Genomic DNA, 12,022 nt, shown 5'->3' with positions numbered 1-12,022 from the left:
CAATCAACTATGCCTAACCCCTTCCATGCGGCCGCGATTCTGTGCCTGTGCGGCAGAATCGCGAGTGGGCGGGTGCATGACGGCCCCAAGCCGTCATCAGCACACGAGCACCGTAGTGCATGACGGCTGGGGACCGTCATCAGCATGGAAGGGGTTAAAGCTCGATTCTGAGATATTATGCTAAGCTCGCGGCGACCCCCATATGATCTCTGAAACATCTGGTACGGTTAGGCATTCAGGATAAAAAGCTCCATTGGGAGCCCTATGGGTAGGACTCAATTGAATTTTTTAATGCACAGTCTTTTTTAACAAAACATGCCGCCCAAATTAAGTGCTAAAATCTTTCCCAAAAATGCAAAAATAGAATCGGGCGTAGAAGACCGCCAAAAGTTAGCACTAAAAGCACATGCGGACCTGTGTGTAGCTTTCTACCAAGATCTAGGGAAGGCCGCTTACCTATGCAGCTCTTTGAACCTAGCACATAAAAAACAGAACTCATGAGACTGAGATATGGACGAATCCCTTTAAAAGTGTACACATTTGGGAGTTTATAAGGTTCTTCCCATCACAACCTGTAGACTGCACAATTACAAGCAAGAATCACTAAAGCATGTTGTGTGTCTTTGGCCTAATTTAAAGAGATTAAGGTGTTACTGCCTTACACCAATATTTTGTCACCTAGGCATAAACCAATGCAAAATAGCCATAACCACTTTATAGCGGTAAACGCTTAGCTATCGGCCAGGTTTGTGAAATTTCTTTGGGAGCCTTACAAGATAACAAACATAAGTTCTGGGGGCGGTTAAAGTTGCAGATGGTTTTTGCCTTCTCAAATTTAGCCCAAGTACAGTTGATGACCGGTGTCGCGGCTCATGATATTATACAGGGCTAGTGCTTTAAATGGGCCGGTACTCACCGGTACTGAGTACCGGCACTTCTTATTTTTATCCCTTCAAATACTGGCACTTCTCCCCCGCCAAGGAGGTACCGGTACTATTGTCTGATATATTGTTCATTGCTAATTCTGCGGAGGCAGGGTGGCTCCCGCCTCCATGATGCTCTGACAGCCAAAGTGCCCCTGTAGCCCTGTGCGGAGCCCCTGCGGAACCGGAACCGTTCAACAGCCGCTCATTGCATTATGTCTTTGACTTGTAGGTGTCGATAATTTCATTTTCACTCTGAGATTGACAGAGCAGTGTCCATATCATTCAGACACTGCTTTGTCAATCACATTTACACTATGATGTGCATTGTGCACACCCTGGAATCCAGACGACCCACTGAGAGCGGCCATTAAGGAAACCACAGGAGGTAAGGGGGTTAAAATGTCCTTTATCCAGGGTGAGCCTTTTGTGTGAGTGTTTGACTGCTTGTGAGTGTTTAACGGCTTGTGTGTGCCTAATGTGTAAGGGAAAGAGGAAGACATAGAATGTGGATAGTTTAAGAAGGTGTTTTAAAGAACGTGTGAAGACTGCTTTCTATGTGCATGCATGCTCGTGCCTGGCTGTGTGTGTCCGCACACGAGAATTTGAGTACTAAGCCCAATGCAAATAAATAATATTAATCAGAGCCACTGTAATTATGCGTCATGGTTGATTAAATTATGCAGCAACAAAAGGCGACTTATGCTGCGTAATGCAGAATAGTTCCTGATTGTATCACTTCATTATTTTGAAAAGGGCCTTCCACTGTGCAGCAGCATGTGTTGGTATGATTTTACTAACTTTTTTACTGTTTGAGTAGAGGTGAAGATTATGCATCAGATGATGTGGCAAATGCAGCATATCCATCATTTATGTGAAAAGGAATTGCATAATCCCACTTTCCTGACAATAACAGTGTGACATCAAGAAGCTACACTAGATGAACAAGTATTGGCTAAGCCATTAGGTTTGGCCTTGGTAAAGCTGGTGCAATTGTTAATTCAAAAAAGATTATTGCACTAATATGCCACACAAAAAGAAAACATGCCTCCTATATGTGGTGAGCTTAAGCATCCACAAATTACTTAAAATAAAAAAGGATTTACCATTGCATATAATCTAGCAGTATCAGTAAACCCTATCAGGCATGTGACTCAGAATAGCTTTTTGGTTGGGGGGGGGGGGCTTTTATACAGCACAAAATAGACTCCAAGGCATTAAGCACTTTACATGAGCACCAGTTGCGTTACAGATGAACACATTATTTTTTTTTGCCAGGCACAGGGAGATTAATTGAGTTGTCCAGTAGAGTCACAGGATATTGAGCATCCCTGTTGAGACTCGAACCCGGTTCTCCAGCTTTAAGGTCAACTGCTCTAGTTGCTCTCCTCAACTGGTTTAGAACCCCATTTTAGTTTTAATACACATCCCATGGAAGTATGATTCTTATTGATGTAAGGAAAAGCTACATTGGCCCTTAACTACTGTAACCAGGAGACTTATTTTAAACAAACACAATGACTACCCAAGCATTGGCATAGCCAATAGGTCTCGCCCTTGGGAACTTAATAATCCAGTCATTCCCATAATTTAAAGGAAGACATTTTAAACCCAATTAATTACTGGCCAAGTGGTGCATTATCTACGTATTAAAGTATTGAGTTTCCTTACTTACACTAAAGTCCTACCTGTTCAAAACTAACAACAAAGTAAAACGAATGAAAAAGCAATAAAAAAAGAAATAAATGTCACGGCCTAAAGGTGGCATGCATATGCTTGGAAAAAAGGTAAATTTGACCTGTTGCATACATAAACTACGACAACATGAAGCGAATGCTGAAACGGCCAACTAATTCTGACATTGAAGTGGACGACTTTATATGACGAGGACTAACATGCCAATACTCAAAGTGTAAAAAAAAATGTTGGTTTAACTGGGGGGACTCGGCACCCCTTACTGTAGTTCAAGGGGGAAGGAAGTAAATTGTGGACAACATTGGCACAGATCCATTGATAACGAGAGCTGACACAGTCCCTCTATTCATGTGAAATGTTTGTATTTTTGATTAACATTTTTGGAAAAATTAGGATCAGACCTAAAAAGGAGAGCAGAACACTACTACAACGAAAGGCGCTACGAAGCTGTGAGAGAGGCACGTGATTCCTTACCTGAAATCTATTATTTACATGCTAAGAAACTATGACAGAGGCACATGATGCCTTACCTGAAAATTATTTACAAAAATTGTAACACCCTAGTCTATTTACAAGATGTCCCCGGCCGCCTGGCACACGAAGCAGCACACTGTGTTTTTTGGCAGGGCACTTGGAAATTTGAGCAGAGGTTTTTAATGGCAACATAAAGTAATCTAATAGAAGAAATGCTAACGTTATTTCAATTCCTCAGACAGGATATTTGATTGCTTCTGGCAGAGAAAGGTAGTGGGCAGAATACCTCAGACATGGGTACCATTTTATGACATAGCCAACATTTGCCATGTGACCACAGATATTTGTCTGCTCAGTCGTTTAAGCGGGCACGCCATTTTCTGAACAGTGCATTTGATGTTGGTCATGAAAACTGCTTTTGTGTCAGATCCTAAAAGCACAGAGCTAGTTCATGAATTCAACTTTGGAAGAGATTATATTTCTAAATATATAACTCAGAAGCCAATATAATTGGGGAAAATGGCTGCAAGATGCAGCATTTAGCCTTGTTTTAAAATTGTCTGCAGGAGGGGCGCGCTTCTTAAATTCCCATGAGGTGTTTGTGGCTCTCGCAAAGCTCTCTACAGTTTGGAGCTTGTATTGCACACGTGGTTCTCAATTTGGCGCTGGAGGTAGAGATGGGGGAAAAAAGGCGGTGTGAGGTGGAGAAACGGAGAAGTGGAGGGAACATCGAGTTAATGGAAGACTAGGAAAATAAAAGGTGACATAAAAAAAGCAGAAAGAGAATTCACAGAAACTAGAGCCAGAGGTCCGCTGCAAGATGCGGTGAAAAGGGGGGGGGGGGGGGGAGCTATAGGTAAACTGATTTGGAGGTGGAAAAAAAGTGGAGAAGATAGGAGGAATTTCTAGAGAGTCATGTCTGAGCTTGGTTAAGGAACACATTGATAGGAAAATACAATTTATTTTAATTCTGTTATTTTCCGCCTTTTAATGATGTTTAAACTGCAGGAAAGCGAGGCTGAGGAAGGGGACGGGGGGGGTCGAGGGTTCTTCTAAAGTTAATGGCTGTGACTCATGGCTCGGAAATCTGCGCGAGGCTGCCAACTGCAATACAGTGGGTTTATTTGGTCAGTGTGAATGGAGCTCAGCCTGTCCTGCGAGGCTGAGCCCCATCCATATCCTGAGTTAAAAAGGCAGCCTGCCTCTTTCAGGGCACGCAGACCTACCTTGAAAGATAAAAAGAAAAGTTTCCCTACCATTAATAAAGCGAACGGGCGAAAGGAGCTTTAAAGCCCGTAATCTTCAAAGAAGGTAATGACACATCAACGGCTCGCACTGAATAAACATGCGGCGGGCATTTCAGTCAGTGATGGAGGGAAGACGGCGACTTCTGTGTGGAAACAATGGAGAGGACAGTGGGGGGACAATGCTTTAATTTCCACCAAGGGAAATGGAAGAGTGGCGAAACACAGCAACACAACAGCTTTTCACAAACGGAGACAGCAGCCCCGCCGGGTTGGTGCCGGGAGTTCTGGTGCCAGTCGATGAATGTAAACTCAGCTACCAGAGCCAGAGAGCAGATGGCCTGAGCGCCCCAGTACAGCCGCTGTTTGTTGATATAACTGGGCCAAGGGCGGGGGTATTCGGCAGTGCCTCATGCCACGACTGAACAAGCATTTGAAAATAGAGCATGGCTGCGCGTTCTGTTCAATTAGTATCCTAATCCAGGATGAGGAATGTAGCTGTCAGCCTGCACGTTGTTGCTCGCTCCCGAGAGCAAAACGTCGAAGGAGTGAACATCTGAAGAGGAGGTGGGACATGCACCCGCCTCTGGCCATTTGCGTGCTTTCATTACTGAAAAACACACGCAAAGGCCAATCAGATATGTGGGAGGAGTCTGACCCACACAGTGAAGTTTGGAGTGATTTCATGAAGCCTCCCATAGAGAAGCGTATGTGCGCTGCGCTAGGCTCGACCTAAAAATTTATAAAAACAGGGAAGAAAAAAGTTATTACCAAAGTAAAGTACTGGCCCACCAGCCTGGCATTGAAGTGCACTTTTGTAAGGCAAATTTGCCCATGTGATTAGGAAAAATGTCGTCATTCACAGTGCAAGGTAGTTAGTACCTTCATGGGATGCCGCTTTACCCCATGCCATTTGTTGTGCTGAGTGGAAGCAGAATGAGAATGATAGCTGAACGGACCCAGGGATAAAAACGGTTGAGTAAAATTCCCCTCTAAATGTGTATTTTTTATTTATGGAAATTAATTTCATAAGGCTGATGAAAATCTTACCAAACTTTAAAATGAAAAGGGGGTTAGCTGGGCGTCACTTTCCTGCAGGATCTGAAGAAGGACAGATCTGTGATGTTCTTTTGCTGCATGTATTGTTTTCTACTGCCCGTGTTAAGATGAGATGTCTAGGGACGTGTGTGTGTGTGTGTGTGCGGGATGGTGGGGAGGGGACGGCAATTAAAAGAATCTGGCATGGCTGGATAAAATGCATTAAAAGGGTTTCGTAGGTTGTAAGAGAAGGATCCTCTCCTCTATGTTATCATTTTACACATCATTAAGATGGGTAATGAATGAATTGGGTATAATTCCAAGACATGTCCAGCAAGCAGAGAGACTTGTAGAATCCGTCCTTTGTACTTAGTGAGTTCTTTCAGGTTGTCCTTGCACTGTAGGCAACATACCCCTGTTTAATCACGAATCTGAAAAGGAAATGCTCTTTGTGAGCGGAGATTCCTTCTGTGCCAGAAGACACCACAAGCCAGTCAGCCTTGATTATTTGAGGCCTCAAACATATTTCCATGTGTAACGTAGGATAGGTAGAACCAGGACCCTAGAAGTCCCTAAATGGTTGGTGGCTTCACCTTCTGACACCAACTAACAATGATGTAAGAAGACCAGGTGTGAGAGAGACACGATTACACATCTGCCTTCATGCTTGACTGTGCCGCGCATGGGCAGGTGGATTCGTGACTGATAAAGAGGGATAGTTAAGAACGTTTGACATCCCCCTGCCAGACACTAAAAATGTTTGTCATTGATTTGTTTCAAAAGCGATTAAAAACCATGAACTAACAAAGGTCCCACCCATCACTGACTCTACTCTGCACACCAGCTCCAGACCCATTATGACAGTGCCCTAATTAACATACTAAACTACCAACACCCAGTACGCCAAAGTGCTGAGATCTCATTATATATAAGAGGAAATGAGGATGAGCCCTTTAAATGAGGATCTCTTGAAAACTATGGTGCTAAAGGAGAGACGTTGCCCGGGACTGTACAAATACTGTTTGGTGTTACCTGGTTTAAAAGTAAAAAATGGAAAAGCAGTAGTCTAGGAGTGTGCATGTTGAAGCTGCTGTGCCAGGGTTTTCCCCTGCGATCGCCTTTCATGTAGTAAAGATAGGTGAAGAAACCATGGCCACATACATTACAGACCCCCAATGTATAAATGTCAACATATTGGGAATAGCAAAGAGTTATTAGAGAGATACATTTCAATTTTATTTTCTGTTAGCTTTCTTGAGAATGAAGGAAAAAGGATGAGAAAGTTAAAATATAATTTAAAGCTAAAAGTCTCCCCTCCGTTTCACAAGTTTTTGCATGCAACACATTATGAACTAAGTGCTATTCTCCATGAGCTCATCCTGATCTTTTTGTGGTCTGTGATCTCTGTGAGAAACAAGGTACAGAGCAAAGATCTGAAATTTGAGAGGCAAGGTCTGATAGGGCTGAACCAGGGCCCCAGATCACTGGCACAAGATAGTACATTGGTGGCCCAACATCATTCAGTGCTGGCCTAAATCACAGTAACAGCTCATGATCAGACAAAGAAGATTTAAAAATCACACAGTGTTGAGCAGTGTGAAAACATTTCTGGCCAACGACCACACAGAATACGTCAAGATCACTTTAAGTTCAATGGGCTGCATACATATTTTAGGGGGTCATAACAGCAAAAACCTATTAATTACAAAGCATGTGTTATGTCACATATGCAGAGGGAATCTGCACATATGGGGAATTTGAGATTACTAACAAGGATAATGCAAGTACAAAATGAATACACATCAGATGGAAGAAGTGTCACTGTATCATATTCCACCCCTAGCCCCACCCTTAGCCCCGCCCACTAACCACACCCCTAACTCAGTTTGAGTAGTACCTGCACTTATTGTTTTCCATTAAAAGCACTGCACAGTGCATTCTATTAACTGGACTAAGATTTTGCTGAACCCTGCTGGCAGACAGAATCACAGAATTTGTAGGCTTTTCCAATTTTCAGCTATGTCCATTGTGCGACAGGTTCGGTAGGCTCCTTGATATCGTATTATGCAGTTTATGAGTTCGATTGGAAAACTGCTATTCAAACACTTGTGTATACTGCTAATGCACGGTGCACTTTATCACTTTGTCTTATGATCTGGTGTCTGGTGATCTAATCTTTCGCAGCAAAGAATTACAAATGGTCCTTATTTATGAAATTACAAAATCAATATACCAACGGTTGCATGGTTTCACTTGACACATCTACTCTCTCGTCATTTGAGGATGAAACGTAAGTACAAAAGATAAATAGAAAGGAGGATTAAAAAACTGAAGAGAGAGGGAAGAAAAAATGAAGCTTGGAAAGGATAGCAAAAAGAAAGGAACAAATAAATAAAAATAAAAGATGGAAGGTAAGAAAGAAAAAAGGAAAGCAGAAAAATTGAATGGAAGAATGGAAAGTAGAAATGAGTGACCAATGGAAGGGCAAAGAAAGGAAGAAAAAGAAATAATTGACAAATGAAAGGAATACAAAAATAAAGAAATCTGGAAAGAAGGGCAAAGGAAGAACACAAGGTTGATAAAAAGAAAGGACGAAACAAGAAGAGAAGCATGGGAAGATGGAAAGCAGCAAAGAAAATTGAACAAGACTATTGAGAAGGGCTGAAAGCTAGTGTACACATGAAATGAAAAAAAATGGACAGAAGGAAAGGAGGATAAAAAGAAGTAATGAGGAGAATGGAAATTGAGGAAATAAATAGAAGGTAGGAAAGAAAGGTAAACAAGCATTTACAATGCAATGGTTTTGCCTTTGTTAAAGTTAGAGCTATTGGCATTGCTCTTGACATTATTATTATTTTTCTTAACATAAATAAATGGCATTGTCATTTACAATGCCACTAGCTTTATCTCTCGCAAATGACACACACAAACACACACAGAGCCCCCCCCACACACACAGAGCCCCCCACACACACAGCCACACAGAGCCCCCCACACACACAGCCACACAGAGCCCCCCACACACACAGCCACACAAAGCCCCCCACACACACAGCCACACAAAGCTTCCCACACACACAGCCACACAAAGCTTCCCACACACACAGCCACACAGAGCCCTCCACACACACCCACACAGAGCCTTCCACACACACCCACACAGCACAAGCAGGCAACAGGGGCACAAGCAGGCAACAGGGGCACACGGAGGCACAAGCAGACAACAGGGGCACACGGAGGCACAAGCAGGCAACAGGGGCACACGGAGGCACAAGCAGGCAACAGGGGCACACGGAGGCACAAGCAGGCAACAGGGGCACACGGAGGCACAAGCTGGCAACAGGGGCACAAGCAGGCAACAGGGACACACGGAGGCACAAGCAGGCAACAGGGGCACACGGAGGCACAAGCAGGCAACAGGGGCACTTACGGAGGCACAAGCAGGCAACAGGGTCACGAAAACAAGCACAAGCAGGCAAAAGGGTCACAAGCAGGAATTGTAATTTAGACGGGGCTGAAGTGGAGAACGGTCAGTAGGGAAGTAGTGCGGCTGGTGCAGTGGTACCAGGCCGAAAGGCGAGAGGGGCTGTCTGCACCCCAGTTTGGACAGTTTCCACTACCTAACAGGGATTGGTGGGAGGGGGGCGTATTTCTTGCTTGCTTTAGGGCTGTTACTTCGGGGACGCAGTGCACGCTCCTGCCTGCTGCCTGCTGCCGCCGGGACACGACAACAGGCAGGGAGAGGACAGGCTGGGAGAGGGCAGGGAGGGGACAGGCTGGGAGAGGGCAGGCTGGGGGAGGGCAGGGAGGGGACAGGCTGGGAGAGGGCAGGCTGGAAGTGGGCAGGCTGGGAGAGGAAAGGCTGGGAAAGGGCATGGAGGGGACAGGCTGGGAAAGGGCAGGCTGGAAGTGGACAGGCTGGGAGAGGACAGGCTGGGAAAGGGCAGGGAGAGGGCAGGCTGGGAGTGGGCAGGCCGGGAGAGGGCAGGCCGGGAGAGGGCAGGCTGCGAGAGGGCAGGCTGAGAGAGGGCAGGTTGCGAGAGGGCAGGTTGCGAGAGGACAGGCTGCGAGAGGACAGGCTGCGAGAGGACAGGCTGGGGGAGGGGAGGCTGGGAGAGGGCAGGCTGGGAGTGGGCAGGCTGGGAGAGGGCAGGCTGGGAGAGGGCAGGCTGGGAGTGGGCAGGCCGCGAGAGGACAGGAAAAGGACAGGCTGGGAGAAGGCAGGGTGGGAGAGGGCAGGCTGGGAGAGGGCAGGCTGGGAGAGGGCAGGCTGGGGGAGGGCAAGGAGGGGACAGGCTGGGAGAGGGCAGGTTGGGAGAGGGCAGGCTGGAAGTGGGCAGGCTGGGAGAGGAAAGGCTGGGAAAGGGCATGGAGGGGACAGGCTGGGAAAGGGCAGGCTGGAAGTGGACAGGCTGGGAGAGGACAGGCTGGGAAAGGGCAGGGAGAGGGCAGGCTGGGAGTGGGCAGGCCGGGAGAGGGCAGGCCGGGAGAGGGCAGGCTGCGAGAGGGCAGGCTGAGAGAGGGCAGGCTGAGAGAGGGCAGGCTGCGAGAGGGCAGGCTGCGAGAGGGCAGGTTGCGAGAGGACAGGCTGCGAGAGGACAGGCTGGGAGAGGACAGGCTGGGAGAGGGGAGGCTGGGAGAGGGCAGGCTGGGAGTGGGCAGGCTGGGAGAGGGCAGGCTGGGAGAGGGCAGGCTGGGAGTGGGCAGGCCGCGAGAGGACAGGAAAAGGACAGGCTGGGAGAAGGCAGGGTGGGAGAGGGCAGGCTGGGAGAGGGCAGGCTGGGAGAGGGCAGGCTGGGAGGGGACAGGAAAAGGACGCCTGGCTAATTCTGGCCTAATGTCCTTGGTGATGAAGTAGCCTCCGCCTTCCTGGCCCCCCAGGGACAAAGGGGGGGGGGGCCAGAATAACAGCAGGGATACTGAAGTACCTCGACAGCCGTTAGAAGGAGCGGGGAGGAAAAAAGATAACAAGCATTGACATAGGCAAAGTCTTGCAGCCAATGCCAGACCGATTGGTTTAGCCAGTGCTGGTTTGGTCCACCGGTGGAGGTTCTGTCTTTCATTATGAAAGTAGCTGGGAGTCTTCAAAGCTGTAGAATGCTGGCCCTCCGTCTTTGACACATCCCAGTCTGCACCTTCAGATGTATATTTATTCCAGAGTCAAGATGATTTTTGTTAACGTATGTTTTTTCACAGAGAGATGGCTTTATCGAAGGCAGCAGTTGGAAATTAAGTTCACGTCGTGCTAAGGCCTGGTCTGCTGTATGGGTATTTAGTAAGTAAGTGAAGGTTGTAAACAGTATCCCGAGCAGTCATCTGAGGACTATCTGAGCGTGCTACCGCCAAAATATCAGTCACGCATGCAGAGTTACAACCTGTCGCATAGTTATACTCGCAAAGACTCAAATCACATACATCGCCATACAGGCCTAGGCAAGCCCCCCCCCCCCGGATTTCTCCCGTGCCCCTGCCTGGGCACGGTACCGCCTGTGGCCTCTGGGTGGGGACATGCGTAGGACAGAGAAGGGGAGCAGACCTGCTCCACGTCGTGCCTAGCATTCGCCCGGCTTTGTTCCTCTCTCTGCCTCTGCGTGGTGGGCAGGATGCCTCACGCTGTCAAGTGTGGGAGCGGACGGAGTGGGTGGTCCCCGGGCTGGCTCTCAGCGCACCACAAGGTGATTCATGGCGCCGGCATGTCATCCTTGGCAATAGAGAAGCGACGGGATGTGAGTGCTTCGGCTTCTGCACGCACTCTCCCAGGTGGGGGCGAATGCTCTCATCTCCTGAGCCTGAGTCAGCCTTCCCTATGTGCAGAGACCACCACGTGCAGAGCGATGGGGGTGTGCACCGCTCGTGTGGTAAACATTTTTACACCCAGGGTCCGCTAAGCCGCAGGCCCCTCCTCTCCCCTAGAAAGTGTCTATCGCAGAGAAGCACGACAACCGAAGGGGCAAGTGAGGCTCGAAAACGGAACTTTGACAACTCCAAGCAAGGCAAACTCCCCGCCCCTCCCCTCCTCTCGCACCTCTTCCTCGTGGGTACCAGTGCGTGGTCCTTGGATATTTCACTTCTCTCCTCCAGCTTCCAGGATTGCAAGAACCCCCCCATGTCTGTGGGCCCTCCTACCTTGGGTCTCATGATCTCCTATTGTCTACCCTTAATAGGCCTTCTGTGCCTTCCCATCCTGACAGTCCCATGGATATTGGGCTTTCTGGGGCAGTGGGGCCCCTCACGGGGACCCGCGAACACGTGGGTGCCTTTGTTTGGAGTCCCCCCTCTGGGGGACTCGAGATGCCTGTAGTGCCCCTTGAAGCCCTCGTGGCTTCACAATGGCAATGAGCGCGAGCTCGCGCTACGGGGGGGGGGGGAGGGGGGGACACCGACAATGTGTCCCGGCACCCCTCCCTCTCCTTCTGCCCCACTCACCGGGTGTCTCGCGGCGGCTCTGCTCCTTCTCCCGGAGCTCTCCCTTCGCTCGGGAGCCTCGGCAGGGCACGGCAGGCTGCTTCCTGCTTCTTCGGTCCTCCCAGCAGCCAATCACCGCGCAGGTCGCCCGGCGAGCCTCCCGCTGCCTAAACCAATGGGAGCGCGGCTCCCGGGTGACGTCAGCGGTTGCTCCTTCGGCGTCTCCTCTGACCTGGGGCTGAG

Source organism: Lissotriton vulgaris, chromosome 9 (assembly GCF_964263255.1).
Source record: "Lissotriton vulgaris chromosome 9, aLisVul1.2, whole genome shotgun sequence".
In the NCBI taxonomy this organism is placed as follows: Eukaryota; Metazoa; Chordata; class Amphibia; order Caudata; family Salamandridae; genus Lissotriton; species Lissotriton vulgaris.
The sequence above is the reverse complement of the archived record's forward strand: the minus strand, read 5'-3'. Positions refer to the sequence as shown.